The sequence below is a fragment of the Trichogramma pretiosum genome, unplaced genomic scaffold, assembly GCF_000599845.2.
Source record: "Trichogramma pretiosum strain Unisexual culture from Peru unplaced genomic scaffold, Tpre_2.0 scaffold18, whole genome shotgun sequence".
NCBI classification, from domain to species: Eukaryota; Metazoa; Arthropoda; class Insecta; order Hymenoptera; family Trichogrammatidae; genus Trichogramma; species Trichogramma pretiosum.
The window spans coordinates 1427674-1449083 of record NW_019641681.1 but is presented as its reverse complement, the minus strand read 5'-3'; the positions used below and the strand labels follow the sequence as shown (position 1 = coordinate 1449083).

General features: G+C 36.6%; 1 protein-coding gene and 1 non-coding gene across 8 annotated transcripts in view; both read left to right on the top strand.

Moving 5' to 3' along the window:
• The first annotated feature begins 10472 nt into the window (after positions 1-10472).
• On the top strand, positions 10473-10591 carry LOC111694145. The gene has a single exon (XR_002763566.1). It is a non-coding gene; the product is annotated as a 5S ribosomal RNA (ribosomal RNA).
• Positions 10592-16324: 5733 nt separating this feature from the next.
• LOC106660042 (gonadotropin-releasing hormone II receptor) overlaps positions 16325-21410 on the top strand; it is a 16962-nt gene continuing 11876 nt past the window's right edge. For 5 of the 7 annotated variants that reach the window (XM_023461037.1, XM_023461034.1, XM_014382857.1 and 2 more), the window contains exon 1: positions 18889-19198. The gene's annotated coding sequence lies outside the window, so the exon portion shown is untranslated. Of the gene's footprint in view, positions 16824-18888; positions 19199-19634; positions 19671-21410 lie in introns of those variants that run through there. The other 2 variants (XM_023461035.1, XM_023461036.1) reach the window with 2 other exon arrangements.

Below are 21410 nucleotides of genomic sequence, written 5' to 3'. Positions count from 1 at the left end.
GTCCGATGCAGTCATTCAGCAATCCGCACGAAATAGCAGCCTGTCCCAACGGCACGGCCCTCTACGTATCGGAAATCGGGCCCAACATCGTGTGGAAGTTCCGACTGCTAACGAACTGGAAAATGTAAATTGAGATATAAAAATGGGTGTGCAGCAGTGTGTCGGCGACGGCGGCGGCGGCGTTTATATCGGACCGAGTGTATCGCTGGCATGCCATGCTTGCGCGCTCCATTCTATGATACACACGGTACACATACACACACACACATAAATTTATATACACACAAACACAGACATACACAGGTGAAGCTGCAGAAGGAGCCAGTAGCTGCTGCTGTGTTATATAAAGAAAGAACCTACGGGAGAGAGAGAGAGAGTAACAAGCAAAAAATACATAACATCATCACACGACCGGCTCTATATAAGAGCCTGCGAACGAGAGCAAAAAGGATATCGAGGCAAAGAACGAAGAGAAGCTTGGTGCTCTCCGGCCTATACGTGTGCTATACAATGTGTGTATAGGGCCCTATTATGAGCCTCCGAGTGTGCAGATATATACGTACACCCACTTGCACACGCTATGGTGCAAATTTGTGTGAGTGAAAGACAGAGAGAAACAGAGATTGAGAGAAGAGAGAGAAAAAGAGAGCTTGCGCGGGTAAACACGAAATATATTCGAAATTCAAATGAAATCGAGAGGGAGTATAGTTTCATCTCCGACACTTTCAAACCAGTTTTTCGCTCTCTCTCTCTCTCTCTCGCTCTCTTCGCACATATATAGCTCTCTCTTTCTCTCTGTCTTTTTCACTCGTACTACGCGGGTTTATTCTCTACTTATGCATTTATATGCCTATTTTACCTTTTTTCCTTTTATTTTTTTATTGTTACCTTACGTACATTATGTACCGGATACTCATTTTTATCGCTTGTATGTGTATGTGTGGAGTGCGTGTAAGTACGGGTTTCTTTTGCCGAGTATACGATTATATACATAAATATTGTACTGTAGGCACTTGGTTGTGTCCGCAGCGCGGCGTACATTTATATATTTACGATATTTTACAATTTTATTATAACACGTTCGTGTATTATCGGAGACTGTATTATGGTCACCTCTGCCAATGGAGAACGAGGGAGACAGAGAGACGGAGGTGACATTTGACTGAACGAGTCCTGTGTGCAGCAGCAGCAACAGCACTTCTTGTGTGCGTGTCGTGCTCGAGAGAGTGAATGAGCGAGCTGGCAAACAAAAAACAAATAGATTGAGAAACGAACGTGCGCACGGGATGCAGAGCGGGAGAGCAAAAGTACAATATTATGAATGTAAAAGCTATGTATATGGGACTTTGCGCGCATATATAACTCTCCCCGAGCCGGGGCGAGCAGCTAATTAACTTGCACCGAGCGCGAGTGATATACTACGGCATTTTCTTCGTTCCACGAGTTACATATCCAAAGGGTATTGGAGACGCCGTGCGTTGTGTGCGCACAAATGCAACCTGTGCACTCAAATTGTTGGTATACACCTATATACCTGCTGCACCGTCGCGTCGTTGTGAAACTCGTGTTGTTGTTGTCGTTGCTGCGTGCGTGGTGACTGGTGGCGCGGTGTGTGACTGCGAATGTGCAGTCACGAGACTCTTCTTTTGTTTATTTTTCGTTGTTATCTTTGTTTTTTTTTCAGAAACAATTGAGAGTTTACTTCGGAAGCTCTTGTCACTATGGACTGGTATTATATTGTCATGCAAAGGACGGATTTATCAAAAAAAATAAGTAAATAATGATAATAATGAATTAATAAATAAGTAAAGGTGCTCGATGCTATCCTCAATAATCAAGTCTGTATAATTATAGCGCTTAACTAAAAAAAAAAAAACATTATTGATGTCTTATTCCGTCAATTTTGAAAGACAGAAACTTCTTAGTCAATCGCGTTGAATATCTCTGGATTCAAGGCGTGTGCCCATCCATTAAAATGCTACGTATACGAGTATAATTGCGTATGTCCTTATGGAACAAAAAGCTCAAATAATAGAATATTGTACTATCCCATATATAGCTTTTGTACTGTGATAGTATGATGATGTTGATTGGTCAAATAGATTTTATGATTTGTTTTTCTTACTAAATAAAAAGTATATATTATACGTGTATAAATGTCCAAGCGAATTATATTTTATTGTAAACTGTTTGTGATCTAAAAATACAATTATTGTTCATATATAAAGGGCAAACATTTATTTCACGGGTTCAAAAATAGAACCCAAGATTGATCCTTCTTCGTGAAAAATGTCGCTCGCAAGCGTACAATTAAGTTTGCATTCGCCGAGTCACTCTTATAAATTAATATAATAACAATCCCTGCCACATCTTCGTTATCGCCCTTCCCTCTTTTCTTTGGCTCGAAAAAATTACCTCGCAGCATTCTATTTTTTCTACACGTGTATACGCGTGTGCATGCGCGTTAATGTCAAAACCCACACGTCAAGGTCCGAGTTTTGTACGATACAAAGTGTTCGGTGCGCAGTGGTGTATACAACGAAACACGCTCAGCGGCGGATGGTGTATATTATCGAATCGACCGCGCGTCGGCGCGCACAACTCAGCGGTGCATTAATCTTTCGGGTGTCCGGTGTACCGATCGCAATCGGCAGTTCGGTAAAAAAAACGAACTCGCAGCATCAGAATATAGTCCGTATGTATACGCGGAGGGAGAGAGAGAGGGACGGGGGACGTAAAAGAGTTGAAAAAAAATCATAAAATCGCTCCATGTGTATAACGCACAGGCCATATACGCCGACGCGCGCAATTTCTTTTCTTTCTACATATGCAGTTTCTTAAATCCTCCCCTTCTCTCTTTCTCTCACTCTTTCTTTCTGGCTGTGCTTTGCAGCGTACGGCGCGTCTTGAAAAACCGCAAATTGCGCGAACGCTCAGTTGCCAATGGTGCTGTTATGCTGACCTGTCCACGGCGTAAACATCTCAATCTGCACCGCTCGCAAGGAGAGAGAGAGAATGAGAGAGACGGAGAGAGAGAGAGAGAGAGAGAGAAGGAGAATAAAAAAAGAAGAAAACTTCGAAAGGCAGCTTATATAGAAGCATCGTGTCTCATGAATAAGGCATAAATTCTTGGCAAAGCCTGGTTCACATCTCAGGACGTGCTTATACGATGCATGCATACGAGGAGAGAAAGAGATTTGATTTGAGGTTTATTTATATCGAGAACTAAAATGGCTGAGTAGCTACCAAACAATATGAAATTTTCAATGCATAAATGAAAATATTAACAAGTAGCAATAACCATAGAAAAGACATCGTCCAACTAGCAGTTCAGTAGTGTGTGGGATTTTATAAACGTAACATATACAATGGAGGGTCCCTTAAATACTTTTTTTGATGAACTTTGAAAATTACACTGATAAATTTAAAAATGAGATAATGGTTAATAAGATCTAATTTTACGTCTTAATTTTTCTGATAGCATTCCTGATAACATTTTTGGCTAGTTATTGTTCAAAGAAAAAGTTTCTTAGTCATAAAATGGCCATTGGAACTGAACTATACCGTTGAAAAGCGTATTATTTTTTCAGATTTTAGATAAGATTTTCTAGATTTGAAATGTTAAACATCAATTAGTTTATTTAAAATGCACTCATTTGTAACAAAATTTTAACAGAAAATTTGCATAAACTGGATTACTTTTACTACCCGGAGATGAACCACTAAAAAAAATTGAAGATCATGAAATTCGATTTCCATCAAATTTATTTCACAAATCATTTTGTTTCGGGAATAAAACTGGATTTGAATTAAAAAATTGATCATACCATCAGCCCGTAATTAGCAATTGTCCTGTCACTGCGCAAACGAAATAACGCGTTAGATACGATTGTACAGTAATGCGATATAAAATACGGGATAAAATATTGCGATGGTCGAATAAATAAAGCAAAATTCTTTTGTCTCAATTATACCAAGTATAGTAATCAGTTATCAAGATTTTTTTAAGCATTACTATGTTTATTTGAAATATATATTTGAATATATATTTACATATATTTGATAGACATGATGTAAAATCGTACACAGTGCGTATGAACACAAACAATTCAAGGTAAACGATAAAATAGTTACTTTATAATTCCTCAACTTTGCTGTCTGAAAAAATAACGATATATTTAGTTAATAAAAAATACACGTATTGATTCGGGTCGAAAAAAAGATAGTAAGATTACCTTTGCGAGCGTTATTGAACATTTTGGATTTGTTCTTTCGCCGCAATTTCTGCCGAGAGGCATAATCTCAACAAGTCCTCGTTCGTCAAACTCTGAACAATTTTTTCGACGCAAAAACTTGGCAGTCGTTGGCCCGTCAGATCCAGTACAGCATCCAGCGCCCACCGTCGAAAAAATCCTCTCGACATGATCTCGCCCAGATACTCGGTGCACGCCTGATAAGCCTCCTCGGACAGGGTCAGATAGTAATTCGATTCGCAAGCGAACTTCCAATAGTCCAAGCGCATGAGTAGTTTCTCCACCAGTTTGGGTCGTAATCGAAGCAGCTTGTAGAGCGACAGATTTGGAATCACCATCATTTGTTTCGCCTCACTGACGAATTCTTTGTCGTTGCGCAAAAATTCAAGACACTCTGACCTTTGGAATATTCCGTGCTTAGCGAATACATTCATGACCTTGAGGGCGTCGCTTCGGTTCATCTTGTATCCTCTACTCTCGAGGTGATCGACGATGGTCAGCGCGGCGTACGCTAATCCCAGTTTCAACCTGCGCAAACCATCAAGAGCTTGGCTTGTTATTTCCAAATGACCTTCATTTAAAAAGACGAAACTAGACAAATCGGCACCCCGATCCAATAGTATATTAAAAGTATTCGGCAGGAGATATGCCGCAGCCAATTGCAGCGGTGTCCGACCCCACTTGTCCCGGACTTCGAGCTGCAACGTCCGATGCCTGTCATCGCTGATCTTGAAAAACATCTCCACCCAACTGGTTTCGCATGATTTCTGACAGATAATGTGCAGCGGTGTCAATCCATTCACGTCGGACAAATTCGGATTGGCGCCTCTCGTCATCAGCAAGCGGACTATCTCTTCATCGTGGCAGTGCGCGAGAGCCAAGTGCAGCGGCGTCCGGCCCCACTTGTCTTGCGCGTCGATTTCCAGCGTCTGATATTTGCTGTCGGCGATGTCGAACAACATCTTCAACATTATAAAGTCGTCCTCGTACAATAATCCGCGGCTCGTGCAAATGAGGTGCAGAGGAGTCAATCCGTTGAAGTTGGCCAAATTCGGATTGGCGCCAATCTTCAGCAGCGACTCGGCTATCTTGGTCGCCTCTCTTCTGCCGGAAGTCAGAGCCAAGTGTAGAGGCGGATCGACTGATTCCTCGGGTCGACAATTGGGATCCTGACCGAACTCGAGGAATTTCTTGACGACTTCGTCGCAGCCGGACATGCAGGCCGCGTGAAAGTGCGTGAGGCCGGACTTGTCGCTGTAGTTCACGCCGAACTTGTTGTATATTTTGAAGAGCTCGCGCACGTCGGAAAAATAGCCGTGTCTAGCCGCGCAGTGCACTGCGGTGAAGCGACGCGACAGCGGCTTGCCGTCTTTGTCTACGTCGGGCTGGTCTTTGTAGTCCGTCTTGATCACGAACTCGATGATCAGCTTACCTCGATCGAAATTATTATCCCCGTGATGTTTGTAAATTACGGCCACCGAGAGAAGACAATCCATCTGCTCGTTACGAAATATGTTCCGGAGATTCGGAATTCGGCCCTTCCAATTTCCGAATAGATGAAAAATGTCATTAAAAAATCGATATGTCTCTTCTGCAACTTGCCAATGGACCCTTCCTATTAAGCCCTTCAATCTTTCCAAGTTTTCTTTGTACGGACGTTCCTCGTCCTCTGAATCATTGCCGTCGCTCGTATCGCCACCATCATTGAAACTTTCGTAAATGTCTTCGTCGGTTGTGGACATCCTTTTGCTTACTTTTCACAAAAACACAGTAAATTGTTATTATAAAAGTTAATTTTTGTCACTCCACACAGAAAACAACAATCACTTGACACAGTACGATGCGATCTTTTTTTGTTTACTTAACGGCAATCTCTAAAGGCTATAAGATACAGTACGAGTCGACATGCTGATGCTACGTGAAACTGCAGACTGTGCGCTGTCGCGCCACCACTGTTTAAAACATGAAACATGAACTCGAGGACCGCCAATAAATCCGCAAAATAACACGAAAAAATGAAGAAAAAAATTGATTACAAAAATTATTGAATAATTGTTTCTCATCTGAATTGTTCAATTACAAATATACATCAGCACTTGAGCGAAACTTGAGTAATAGCTGTTTGGACGTGACATAATAAAGTTAACTCATTTAGTACTTCGCAAGTAAAATCTTCAAAATGTCTTATTGTTTCTACGTACCAATTGGGTTGTACCTTCACAAAATGTACCTGTGACTTTAATTTCGGCGAAGGTTAACTATCCATTCGGAAAAAGCATAAAGAACATATCAAAAGAAAATTGTCTTATAAGTATTACGCTATGATATAGAAATTTGAATAAAGATATTAGAAATTCAAACAAAGAGTATAGTCGTCAAGAAGGTTAAAAAAAATCCTGGAAATTTTAGCACTTTAGGTTCATTGCTCATGTATCTACAGAGCCTCAAAGTTGGATTTTCACTTTTGAAATTTTATTCTGCTTGCTTTTCTCCGATTGAGTTCATCGACTGACTAACAAACACTTTTTGGTAATAATCGGAGGATGAAAAAATATGGAAAATTCATGAAAATGAGAAACAATATTTTTTTACATTATTCGAATATTAGCAAAATCTATCTGCTGAAGTCATTATAAGTGAAAAGTTGCTATTTTGGTATTCGAAATTAAAAATTTTACAATTGGTTGTAAAGACACTAACCAGTTCTTTTTGTAATTTTCGGTCTATTTATTCAGTTTTAAAGGAAAAACGATCAAGCGTCTTCTTCGAGTACTAATAAAACAAGTCAAATAGTCTGTCAAAGAAGTTAAAAGTGAATTAACAATAGCAAAAGTGTAAAATATTATTTTAGTCTTTGAAAGAACACATTTTAATATTCATTCTAATGCTACAAATACTAGTCCATTTCTTAAATTTTTATGATATTTTTTTATCTTTGAAGGGTTTGAATTCACGGATGTAATTTTTGTTCGCTGTTTCGCATTTCTCACTAAATTTCTCGACAAAAATCTATTTTTAATGTTTTTCCAAAATCACTCTAAACTTGTAGGTCAAAAATTGTAAAATTCCTGTAGCTCAAATCTCTTGATTTGTGCTTTAGTTGCCGAGATAAGATTCCTACATAGATTTTTCAAGTATTAATCATACACATGGTATTGTAAATTCGTATTTTAGTTAATATTAGAGTATTCATAACTATAACTTTAGGTCATATTTATTAAATTAAACATTCTATTTTACCCCGATCTAGTACGCTAGACAGTTTCTGACCAATTTAATTGGGCTTATAAAATGAGTAACAAATGGTCGGATGCAACTGGTCGGATTCTAACCAACTCAGCAGTAGGAAACCTGCATGTTTGCTTTATTTTCTACGTGGGAACTAATGTTTTCAACCGCATTCAATACGATAATAATACTTTAAGCTTCTGTCAATAGATGGCTAGTACCTTTAACTGTAAATCTACAAGTGGCAAAAATAAACAACGTAATATTTAGAGAAAAACCAAATGGTTTTTCCATTCTTTCATATTCGTTAAAATTGATGATTTTTTTTGTAAAACAGATAATTCGATTCCTCAGAGTTTTCAGGTTGCATTCAAGGTCAAAGCCAAGGTCATCCTTGAATTGTCCATTATAAATTCCATTATTACTCGGAGAGAAAAATGTTGGAATAAGTCCATGCGTAGCGCTTCGGAATCATTCCAACATTTTTCTCTCCGAGTATCATTCATGATATTCATGATTTTTTTCGTTAGCTTTGTGAATTGTCTTGAGGTTTTTATAATTTTTTCAAATAAAGGTAAAATGTATAAATATATTTTCATGCTATGTATACGACTACGCTTACGTAGGCAGATACACCGTCAACATAGCCAGGGCTAATGAAGACATGTGCCGCGCTAGATATTCTTTTTCTCTTTAATACTCTACAGGTATTTACGATCTCTGTGTGTACTTCTCTCTCGCTCTTTCTTTTAACCACGCCCCACGCTTTTTCTACCTTTCATCTTTTATCTAAGATACTTCTATACATGTGTATGTGTTTGCACACTTGTGAACGCATACTTATACAAATTACACACTCATACGTACTTCAAATTCGTTTCGCTGAGGGAGAAACGGGAGGTTGCGAGATGCACATGGAGGAGAATCGGTATATATATGGCCTGCGCATTGGTTTTCTTTTTCTTCTAAAGCTGTTGCCTCGCTCGTGCGTGCACGCCTCATATATGACTTTCCATCTCTTTCTCGTCCTCTGCGGCTGTTATACCTGCTGCAGGGTGTGCGCCTACTTTTCTCTCTTCTTCTCTGTTTCTTCATTCTTTTTTCGTTATGTTTTTAAGCGTGCAACCTCTCGCTTAAAACATATCTCTAAACTGGTTTTTCCCCTCTCCACCAATACAAGTACACACAAGCAAGCACGAACTCTGTTACGACCATACTCCCTCCCTCTCGTTCCTTATACTTTTCTTGTATACCCTTAGATTCTTCCTTTTTTTCTCTCTCACTCTCTAGATAACTTTATTACGTGGCTATCGCAGGCGCAAACATATGGGTTGCATCACGTCAACTGTATTTCAGTCTAAATATGAAGAATGAAATTAACACATCCTCTTATAAAGTATGAAAAATGATAGAATTTTAAAAAAGGTCAAACTTCTTGGTCGCGTTTTCATAGACTAATATCAAAGCTTATTAGAATTAAATGTTGAGTTTTACAGGTGTTATTACTTTCAAGTTCACTGAAAAAATTATTCAAAATGAGCTTTTTTGTTAAGTTTAATATCAGTTATTTCTTTTTAAATATCCATTCCTTACGTTATATGATGATTTCACTATATTTTGAAATAACTGGTTTTTATGGCTCTCAAACTTTATATCGGTCTATTAAAAAATGTAGGATGAATTTGACTGTATTAGGAATTTCTGTAAATTTTAAGTAATAAAAATCTAGATCGAATTTAATAAAATTTAGACATTTGCGTTGCTTTTTATATAAAAATCTCTTAGAATGCAAATAAACCCTTTCTTTCGAAATTTAGAAAAATTAATATGAGCAAAACCATCAATAAAGGAAAACCCCGAATTCAAGATCCTGAAGTAAATTTTTAAAAAGTCTCAACGTTTCTGATAAATTTGTTATTTAGGATTCGTTTTTACAGAGAAGACTAAATTTATTACTTTTTTCAATCCTATATGTATATTCGAGAACGAAAGAAATATGCCAATAGTAACTATGTATTGTACATTTTTGTGTGTATAGTTTCATCTTTCTCTGTCTATCTCTACTTGCTTGTATGCTTCCCTCTCTTTTTCTCAACGCTGGAATTAAGTTGTTAAAATGCTGCCTCGGGCGTTGAGAGGAGGAAAAGAAAGACAGAGACCAAGAAAGCGAGAAAAAGAAAGAGAGAATGAAAGAGAGAAAAGAGAATAAACGTTTTCATGATCCTTTGATCAAAAGTATGCATTCCCGTTACCTTTTTTGCTAGCAAAGCATGTATATTTATCCACGTTCTTTTGTCACTGCTAAAGCATACCATCTTTATTTTTTTTCTTACTAGGATGCTATAAACATTATAAACATTATAAAAAGAGGCTAGTTTGATTATTTAAACTTTAGAGAGCCGAAAATCCAGTATACCGATTTTTGAACGTAAATTAACATGGCTTCGACATACTAGGGTTCAAAAGGTTAAATACCTTAAAATCTTACGATCAACTTTTCTTATAAATAAAAAAGTCTTTTGACTTGGCCTCAGCTGATAACTGTATGCTCTGAAACTTTCTTGCAGCACTTGGATGAAAATACATTTTTCTAGCCTGAAGTTATAATTAACATTTGAATTCCTAGTCCAATTTTTTTTCCAAAATCGTCATATGAATATTTTTTTATTGTTACTCCATGAATGCATGCAGACAAAATATATAAAATGAATATTCGACTTTAAGCTTTTACACAGACTTATTATAGCTTTCGTGCAGATCCTTGAGGGATTAACGTAGAGGGTTCAAGTTTTCAGGATTTTCATTTCTTAATGTACTCTTTAAGAGTATACTCTATTTCAATCTTTATTTTTTGCATTACACCCCAACTATGATTTAGCCTTTAAAAAAATTCATATCTTGACTATTTTCATAAAATTAGGTCCAAGTTTTAAACGCTCCGAAATATATAATAGAATTTGTTTGAAAATTTTTCGTGTTTTTCTACATAATGTCTACGTCCATATCACTTTGAAAACTACGGTTCTCGTCCGATCACCGAATATAAGCAAAGTTGAGCGCGGTTAGTACTTGGATGGGTGACCGCCTGGGAACCCCGCGTGACGTAGGTACCTTCTCTTTTGACTTTTCGAACTATATTTTTTTTAATTTTATCACTTTTCTAATTATTGCTATCTATTTTTTATATTTATTAAAATTGATCCACGCATGTATCAGAATTAACTAATTTTTATTAAAAATTAATATAACATTTTGACTCCAAATTCATTCTATGAAGTTTGTTCCAAATTCTTTTTTGTTTTGATTACATCGGCAACGTTCAAATCACTTTGGAAACACCGGTTCTCGTCCAATCACTGCAGCTTAGTAAATTTAAGGACGGGCTTTTTTTCAAGTTCAAACAAAGTAGAGCAAAGCTTATGTTATATGCTCGAAGAAAAGAGAAAATATGATAGAAAAGTCATGGTCACTATTGTGCATACAGTTCTTTTGTGAATGAAGATTATAACATTTTAGACCAACTTTACATTACTGAAGCTTTAATGTAATGATTTTTGTTGTATGTATTTCTACTGGTCATTACAATTTAATAATAAATGTTTTATGGTTGAACTGGCAACGTTTACGTTATCAAAGACAACATCACTGTTACATACGAAACGGCAGTACGCACAATCTACAAAACAAAGATTTAGATTTCAAGGCTTATGTTTATAAAATATTGTTTTTAAACTTACCACACTGAAGTTCATATAATTTAATTTTAATATTTTAAATGGTCCGGCGGATAATTCACAAGGATTTTTTGCTGCCATCATCATAAACAATAATATTCGCCTATTCTGAGGCGATAAGAACTCCCATCCAGAGTTGTAGCTAGAAAGTTAATAAAAAATATCCTATAAACAACGCTGAAACAATGATTGTTAATTTACTCCCTAAACAACCTTAAAACAATCACAAAGCGATTTGATGCGACAACTAATATCACTTCTTTTTCTCTTCTAAATTTTTTCAACTTATTCTCACATTGAATAACTCATTAATTTTTTTATGATCATTGGTATGAGTTTTCAAAGAGATTCTTAGAAAGCGGAATGTCCCTATTTTTTTCAATTTTTGAATTAATTTTTTATGTAAGATCAAAATTTAATACCAGTAATATAAAGTTTTGTTGAATATATTTAGTTCATACTATCAATTTCTTTTAACTATTTAGATCATTTCACTGATCTTCAGAGATCAGCGAAAATAGGGACAGACCTCTAACAAATATAATAATATAGCTCCGCATGTAAAAAAAAAACTGGAAAATTGGAATTTCGAAATCACCTGGATCTCAAAATTATTGAGCTACCGTTCACTAATATCTGCCCAACGTGATTTAGAAAAAAAGACAGCAACAACGCACAAACCCAAGAAATGAACATTTCCATAAAAAGAAACATATCTTTTTCCAAAAATATAACCATCTGCCAGTAAAAAGTAAACATTTTATAGATCAATATGAAAAAACGATAGTAAATTTCTTACCATAGATCCAGTGAAAATTAAAGTAGTTAGAGTAAGTACTGTAATGATCATCAAAATTTCTTGTCCTATGTATTCAACGCTTTTAAACAATCTGAAATAAACATTTAGAGCTATATAATTTTACATTTATGCTTTAATTGTGTCAAAATCATAACTTTATAGACATGTTATGTTCCCGACAAATTGCCATAAGCTCCTTTTTGTTGCTTAAAGATCTTGAGCCAGTTAATTCAAATTCACTCTTTTGACTTTTACATAAGTTGGTAAATTTATAACTAAATAAGAGTTAAGTTATCATTATTATAATTTTTATAAAACATCAAAATGCGCAAAATATTAAGTCAATACTTACTCAACAAGCGAAAATTTAGCACAAATATAAGAAACCATATTAATGTAACAAGTGGAAGCTGCAATAACGACGTTTGCCCGCTGTATCATACCGAGGAGACTGTAAATGAAGAGGTAGTAAAAATTTCCTTCAAATTCAAAAAATTTTGGAAACATTTCCGTGGTACATAATTGTTTCGTGAAGTTGAATCGATTTGGATAAATAAATGAAATGATGCTGGGGAATATCACAGGCAGTACTGCCCACATCACGAAAGAAGTGAAAATTATGACTGAAAGAATAACAATAGTCAGGCTTGAAATCTTGATGACTCTAAATTATAAATAATGCAACAAACTTGTAAAAATAAGGCTTATCTTGTACTGTCGTTTATTAGATTGGTGAAGAATTTCCCATTCTTCTTCACTTCCTTCGTCGTGGTGTAATGATTCCGTGAAAATGAGTTCCAAGTATCCCTTTGTCTAAATGGTCCATCATAAAATGATATTTGTACTTATTAAATGTAAATCATTTTTATTACCTCTTTATCAATTTTCACGAAGAGAGCATATGTTAAGAAAACTGTGATTACTGTTGCTAGTTCAAATACGTTCATGATAGCAAATTCATAATTAAAGGGCTTTACCAATGTTTTATAGATGAAAGCTTTCGTCTACAAAGCAGAAATTAATTTTATAAAGTATGTTGTTTACATTTCAAGCACATCATTTGTATTACCAAATTAAAAAGCTCAAATGTAAAATGTGAAAAAAATAGGCATCTTCCAACAATTTTTACAGATTTTTTTTCATAAGGCCATAAGAAAGATAACCGCATAAATATAAAATTCCAATATGCATATTTCACTATCAATTTTTTCACATCAGATTCTTGGATTTTAACCATAATAAACAAATGATTTTCAACGGCTGTATTTAACAAAAGGAGACTTTAGTTCCCAAATGTAAAAATTGAACTACGGTTCAATTTTGATCTAGACTGTATAATACAATGCTTATTTTATTATTTTTGACCTTAGTGCAAGAATAAAAAAGGACATCAGCATAAAATTTCATGTTATAGACTATACCATTTAATTTGAAAAATTGCGAATGGAAGTTTTCTAGGTCTTGTATTATAATCCACCATTTTATTTGTTTGAAATTTGTTAAAATCAAATTTTATTTCTTCAGAAAACTATGTATGAATTCTTCTTTAATGGGACACACCTGTGTTTATGCCTATAAATGAAAAACATTTTACAACAAAAAATATGTCTCTAGTTCCTCTTATTATTAAAATTCATGCAGGATTCATATTGACCTGTGATTGCTAAGACATTGACCGCATGATTTTGAATGCAATTTTTCACCAATCCTGATCCTTGGGGTCTCAAAAGTATTGTAATAAAATTCTTTATCACTGAAGGGGTGGGGGGTCGTGTTCGATGATTTTCGAGCTGAGTTTTAATAATTTTTTTGAGCACATAGTGTATGAATTTATCTACAAATTATATACATAATAAATGGTTATTTAAAGAATATTCAGTTCGATTTTCAGTTAAAAATAGTAAAAAATAAGCTAACTACAGCAAATTTACTCGCACAACCGAAAAAAAAGATTGATTGCGGTGGACTCCGTAACTGAAAATCTACTCGACCGACTCTTTCCAAATTTTCCTCACTACTTATCTACATAAATTATGAGGTAATGACGTCGAGATATTTCATTTAAAATGATTTTTGAGTTTTTGGCATCATTTTGAAGTGAAAAAAATTGCATTTAAAAATGCAAAAAGTTAAATTATCTCGACGCCATTATCTCATAAATAATCTAACTTATAAAAAAGAGATGGACCTTAAAGTGAAGCCAATCTATTCGGCCTCTGATTGGTCGACTGACTTTTGACTTGAGTCGAAACGTAATAAAGTAACATCTACGGTCATAATAGCAACTTTTTCGAAACTGACTGAAAGATGTACGCGCGCGAAGCGCGCCTGAAAGTTGCTAACCTCAAAACACAAATAAAAAAATTGATACGCGCGGAACGCGTCTTAAACGTCTAGTTTACTTAAATAGCGTATAAAATATGAAGTGGATCGGTCGAGTAGATTTTGAGTGATGGTGTCCACCGGTTTTTTTTACGTTGCATGTGAAAATTTGCTGTAGCCTGCTTATTTTTCAGTATTTTGGGCTAAAAATTTAACTGAATATTCTTAAAGTAACTATTAATTATGTGTATGATTTATATCAATTAGATTTACTAGATGTTAAAAAAAAAAGATTTTTTTTGAAATTTAGTCAAGATCCTAGCCCCCCCCCCCCTTAAGTGTAGCAGATTTTTTATTTAGTTATTTTTTTAATTTACTAATCTTCAAATATAGCAATAAGCGTTATTAAAATAGCTATTCTCGTCATTTTTTTTGTACTTTAGCATGAAAAAAATTTTTCCAAGCCTTTTGTTTAAATTCTATAACACTTAAGTGGATAAGAATTTCATTATAAAACTTTTGAGACCCACAGGATCAGGATTGGTGAAAAATTGGATTCAAAATTATGCGGTCAATGATTTAGCAACCACAAGTCAATATATATAAATCCTGGATGAATTTTAACAATAAGAGGAACTAGAGACATATTTTTTGTTGTAAAAGGACCTATAAGAGTACTTTATGCAATAGTATGACGAAAATAACTATTTCTAGACCATGCTACAGCCAGAATTCATATGTAGAAGCTTAAGACTGTTATTTTATCCGTAAAATGAGTAGCTTTAATATAAGATTTTAACAGAATAAAGCTGTTTTGTAATTGTACTATCAATACACATGAATACATATTTTAATTTTATTTGATAAAGAAAAATAAGCAAGGAATCGCCTCATTCGGATAATGTAAAAATTATCTGAAACACATTAGAAAATAGTTAAGGATTCATGATAAAGTTGCCTAGCTAAAATTTTGAAAGTTTTTTCTTTAAATTTTTTTTGTATTGATTAGTTTCATAGATCACTCAATGATTTTATTAACACGTGAAGAAAGAAAACTTATTCAGCATTTCTATACGCAGCATTGCTATAAGTTAGACAGATTGTCTTAGTTGGCTGGATAGCGGGTTGCCTATTGGTAGGAGGGAATCTGTTTACATAGGCCTGTTGGTATGAATTTCAAAAATATATTATTTTTGTGTGGTAAAATTCTGTAACGATCCACAAATAATTTTACTATTATCTCATATTTTTTTACCAAACAACTTTAATTGTTTTTATGACATTAATTTTCCCGCCTGCATAACTTAAAAAAATATTATTTAAAAGTAAATATTCTTTCATAATAATTTTATGCAAATACTAATCAGTAATAATGACTGGTATTATGAATTTTACTACTTTAATTAATTTGCCTTTAAAATGTATCAACGTTCGACTATCTAAATAATTTTAATGAAAACATTCTGGATTATGTGTATGAACAAAGGTCGATTTTTTTGTTCAATTTTCAAAATAATTTTGATTTTAATTCAAGTCATAATAAGTAAAAGTTAACTTCAGAGCACAAGCGCCAATCCCAAAATAATTCACTCGAAGAAAATGACAGATCTTTTCGAAATCCATTTTTCTTCACTTCAACCCGTCGTTTCTCTTTCAATCAAACATTCTCAATGGCACGAGTCGGATAAATATGTTGTGCGTATATATGCTTGCGATATTTTACATTCCCTTTCTCGTGTGTTCTCTATCTAATGACGAGAAAAATGTTGACCTCTGACCAGGCCGCAGCAGTCGGCGGCGCGGCCAACATCTTCCTACTTCAGCCGAGAGTATTTTAGACGATAGCATATACTGCGCTAATGATCCGTTTTCTCTCTGCCTCGCACATATAGATATAATGCGCGTATTTGTCGCTCCCCGCGCGCAACGCTACTGCGTGTTTAACGATGTCAAATAACTCGATGCAGCAGTCGATATCGATCCTCTGTTGCGTCTCTGTATACCACGCATACATACATACATTACATTTTTATATAGCTGCAGGTAAACGCATATAAATATCACAGACCTTGAGATCTCGAAACCGCAAGTGATTTTCAAGGCTAACACATAGTGCTGCACACGTATACGCGAGCTCGCTCGCGCGCGAGTTACCGATCTTAATCGCGTGCCGCAGTCTAGTCTCAAAAGTGCGCCAACACACTGGCCGATCTATAAGATAGATCGCATGCAGTAACAGCAGCAGCAGCAGCCGCCGCAGCAGCGTAGAAATCACGTGTATTTCGGGTGTTGCAAGTAGGCATTCAGTGCGTTCCGATAAATACACAGTGGAAGCGATGAATCGTTCGGGTCAGAGTCGAGCCTATGCACGCGAGACGTATTCTATCGTAAACATGATCGATTGGAGTAAAAAAGTCACCGGCGCGTACGCTTGAGAGGTGAACACGCAAAGGCTGAAGCGTACAGATATACGATTAATAATCGCAGGTAAGATGCTGACAAGCTGCACATTAATACAAGCACATACAATACATACAGAGCGAAACATATTCATCGAGTTGGTTAATTTTTATAAGTGCACGAATGGGTTCATAATGTTAATAACACCAAATGGCATACGCACAATTATTTTAAATGCAAGTCAGGGTAAGCAAAACGTAAATATATAAAAATGATGAGGAATAATCATTGTCCCCAGAAAACCTTGAGTATTATTGCAATTCTTTCGTATGTAACATGTATAGGGCATAAACGCTTACGATAGACGATATACGACATAGATCGTATCAGCATTGATTTGCAGACTAGAGGAATAACGAGAAGTTGAGGAGCTTGTCCACCCAAACATATATCGCTGAGTGAACACGAAGACTCGCTCTGTACAGATGAGCAAAAAAAAATCAACAACATTGTGAGAAATTGATGAAAATTTATTTACCGTCCTTCTCGGATAAACGTCCAAGGTTTTCTTCGGTAATGAAATGAATTGATAGATCTAATAATTGCATTTCGCAATCAACGGCTCTATGGCTGAATAAGGTTTCAAATGCTTCAATCATTACATTAGAAGATTCGAAGTTCCTAATAGCGATCTTGCATCGATTGACCAGTCATCACTTAATACTACGCGATATCTATATTTCGGCCTGACACACAATATACGTCACGAAGGATGAAATTTCGTTCCGGAACGAGCTTAGTCGAACGTAGTGGCGCGCGTCATGTGCGTAAGCGTGCTCACGTGTATTGTGTATATAATGTAAAAAGATGATTTTCGGTTTTTGCTCCTAGCGTAATTTAATGCTAATTTTTATGTAATCGGTTGTTTAATTTTTTTTCTTTCGTTGCATCGCCGCGCGCACAGCACTATACACTCCAGACAACGTCGCTCACAAACAGCTGTCCATTGTCTTTCAAGATTATTATAATATTTTCCTCGTGACGGAAAAATTCGTGTGTGTACAGAGAGAAAAAAATCGATAATCTATATGCCAAAGAGCCGAAGGCTCGAGTTTATAGTCTCAACATTATACGTTACGCATACACGCGCATTATATAAATACTTGAATTTTTTCGTCTGACCGATCGCATATATATGCATCGAGAACTTAATACTTCGGTCAGGAAAGGCATGGATACTATTTTGTTACTATTGTGTGACTGTGACGCAGTAGCGTAACCAGCTATGAGTAATTTTTCCATGTCAAAAAACAAAACTAGCATCGGTGTCGTAAGCTCTCGAGAATATTTACGATTAAGTGATTCAATTAGTTTTTTCTCATTTTTTTCTCTCTCTCTCTCTCTCTCTCTCTCGGCACTCACTCTCTCTTATTTTCCTCTTTCTCTCTATCTTTTTTTCTACAATTCTCGCGCTCCGAGCAAAGTCAACGATAAGAAAAAGAGAGAAAAGTACCGGCAAAGCGATGCGCATGCATAAATAAAACTCGCATGTGTGCGGATGGCACTGGCACTGGCACATAGAGCGAAGGGAAAAAACGCGGAGAGATCTTTCTTGACGCGAAGATTACAATTTGTTCGAAAAATAAGGTCGCATACACGCACGTGCACAAGCGCTGCGCGTCCGAAGAATTATGGGCGAGCTTGCAAGCTCGCGCGAACAATGATATATAAAATAAACTTAAAAAAATACAAAAATTCGAGATGAAATCATTCCAAAATTCATAAGAAGATGACAGATAATTATACAACTGTTTATCGAGATTATATTCCAATGCGAAACATCTCATATTTATAAGCATAATACATAATATATATAGTCACGGCTACAATATAGATATAGCAGTAACAGCAACAGCATCAGCAGCAGAGGCAACCGTGCCGACCTGCGCAATGTGTCAGACTCTTTCAGCTGTGCGCACGTACACACTACCACCAGAATTTCTCTCTCCGTCTCTCTCTATCGCCTATACACACAAGTCTCTCCGACTCTCTCGCGCGCGCGATACGCGCTGCTCTCCGCTCTCGGTGTGTAGTACACAAAGTCTTCGTCGTAGTCGTTCGCATGACAAAAACCCCGCGGTGGCGGCGGACGTCCGCCAGTCTCTTCCGCGGCTACTCAAGGGTAGTTGTTGTCGTCGTGGTAGTCGTAGCCGTTGTAGTGATAGTAGCAACAGCGACTTTCAACGGCTATCGTTCATGCTCGAGTAGAAAAAAGAATTACAAAAATCGAACGTAGTATAACCACCGACAACGAATAATATGTGCGATTGAAATTTGTCTCTTTTCTTTTTTCTTATGCATTAATCTGTATACAAAGTGCAAAAATGCGCGCACGGTTAGAGAAATATGCAGATTACAACAAGTGAATCGACGATACGCGCAGCAGCTTGCATACGAAATCGGTGTGTATCTTTTGATTATTGCTTTTTCTTTTTTTTTTTTTTTTTAATAATCGAGTGCGTCCACAAGCGGCAGAAGTGTTTGTTGTAAAAAAGAAAAAGCGAGGAGAAAAAATTGTTGTGTCTCATTACAGTTCCATCTCAGCAGTCGAGTATAACGAGTGCAAGAAAGAGTGAGAGAAAAAGAGCGAGAGAAAGCGCAAGTAATTATTGTGTCCGATAAGAAATTGACCGATTGAATAAGCTTTCCGAGACACCCCATTTATCGCCGACTGCGCTCGACGCGCATGAAACAGAAAAAAATGGAAGAAGCAGTTTTGTTTTTGTTATTGATACATGCTCGTTCGATAGTCGAATATTATAAGATATAAACTTTTGTGATACACACGTATAAAAAGTCACCGCGACTTGTACCAATCCGCGCGATTGAGTTTATAGTTCACCGTCTCGAGTCTTCGCGTGCAGCGGCTGCAGTGTACGTATACCAGTGTGCGTGAGTTAGGCGCAGAGCTCGTTAAAATGCGGTGAAATAAGTAAAGCTTTTGGTCGGAGGTGATCATCATCATACATAAACACATAATAAACGATGAGAGAAGCGATGATGTACAGGTGGTCGAGCGAATCGCGCGTTCCTCGCGTTGCGGAGCTTGCGTTAACGCGGAGGAGCTATTTTTGATTTTTGCGCGAATTATTATTGTTATTAATATTGCAGCTGCAAGCTCGAGCATATCTTTCGGAGATCTCAAAGATACATACACGAAGTATTACGTACTTGTTCTTGCGTTAGATCGAGCAAAAATTTGTTTTCAAAGTAAACTAATAATCTTTGCAAGAGAGAAAGATAGAGACCGTATAAACACCAGTTCGAGTGGGTCTTGAGCTTTTCTATTTTTTCAAAAACGTTCATTAAAAAAAATCCTTAATGAAAATACATTGTCATCGCGAGTGTCCGCAAGAAAGTTCGCGATTTTATAAAGCAAACATAAGCTCGCGGCTTGCGTTGCCGAGCGTATCTCTTGACACCAGCATAATATATAACGTTAAATCTTTTTCAGCGTTTCGTTATCAAAACCTCGACTCGTAATGTGTATTTCTTTTCCTCTGCTCGAGCGAATTGTATGCACACACATACGAATACGAGCTTTCAAGCGTACATAGTGTGCGAGACTCATTCAGTGATCGATTATAAATTATATTTCGCGAGTCGTATGTGGGCATCTTTTCATTCGACGGCTCTCACACATCACTCGAGTGCATACATCAAATAAACACGAAAGCTCACGCATGCATTTACGCGGCTGCTGACAATAACAGAGAGAGAGTGTGTGTGTGGAGAATCCAAACGCAATCGAGCAGAGGAAAACGTGAGAAATTCCGCAGTTTGGCGATTTTATAATGTAATACAACAATAGTCAATGCACACTTTGCGCTCGCGCACGAATAGATACACTTATTGCAACTTTATATGTATATTGTAGCGGCGTGCAGTATAGTTCATTCGCGCTCACGAGGATTCCTCCGGGGGCAAGTAAGGCAAATATTTATCTAGCAAAATGGCACTAGACTCGACGCGCGCCAATTCACTATCGCTTCTCTCTCTCTCTCTCTCTGTATGCGCGGCTTTATTGTACACAACACTTGGGACTTTTGTTAAAATAGTTATGCCTAGCACATTCATCGAGATCGAAGCCGCAGATAATACCGTATACAGCCGCCCGCTGTAAGCCGCGACTCTTCCATACAGGCATGCAGGGGCGTTGAATTGCAATTCAGTTCATTTTTATATCGAGAAATATATTTTCAAAAGCTTTACTTTTTTCCAAGAATATCTACCACACATATAGATACTCGCACACAATGTAGTTGATTTTGAGAAGGCGCGCGGATTACGTTCGGCAAGGGATGTATAATACGATTTTACTCGGCAAGGGGTGGGCGAGTGTTATTTCAAGTAATAACGCTTTATACAATATATTATAATCACAGGAGCGTATCATGAACTCAAGTGGCATTAGTGAGCCCTGTCAGGCTAAAACATCTAGGCGTCTAAACGCGTGCTCGCTCTCTACGTCGTATCTTATAATTTAAGCTTTATCAAACGGCGCTGCTGTTGCACGACGTCGAGAGTCAACGGCGCGGTGCAGCGCGGCGCTTCTCAATGTATACATCATCGTGCACATGCACACAGGCACTTATATTTACACACGTACACAAG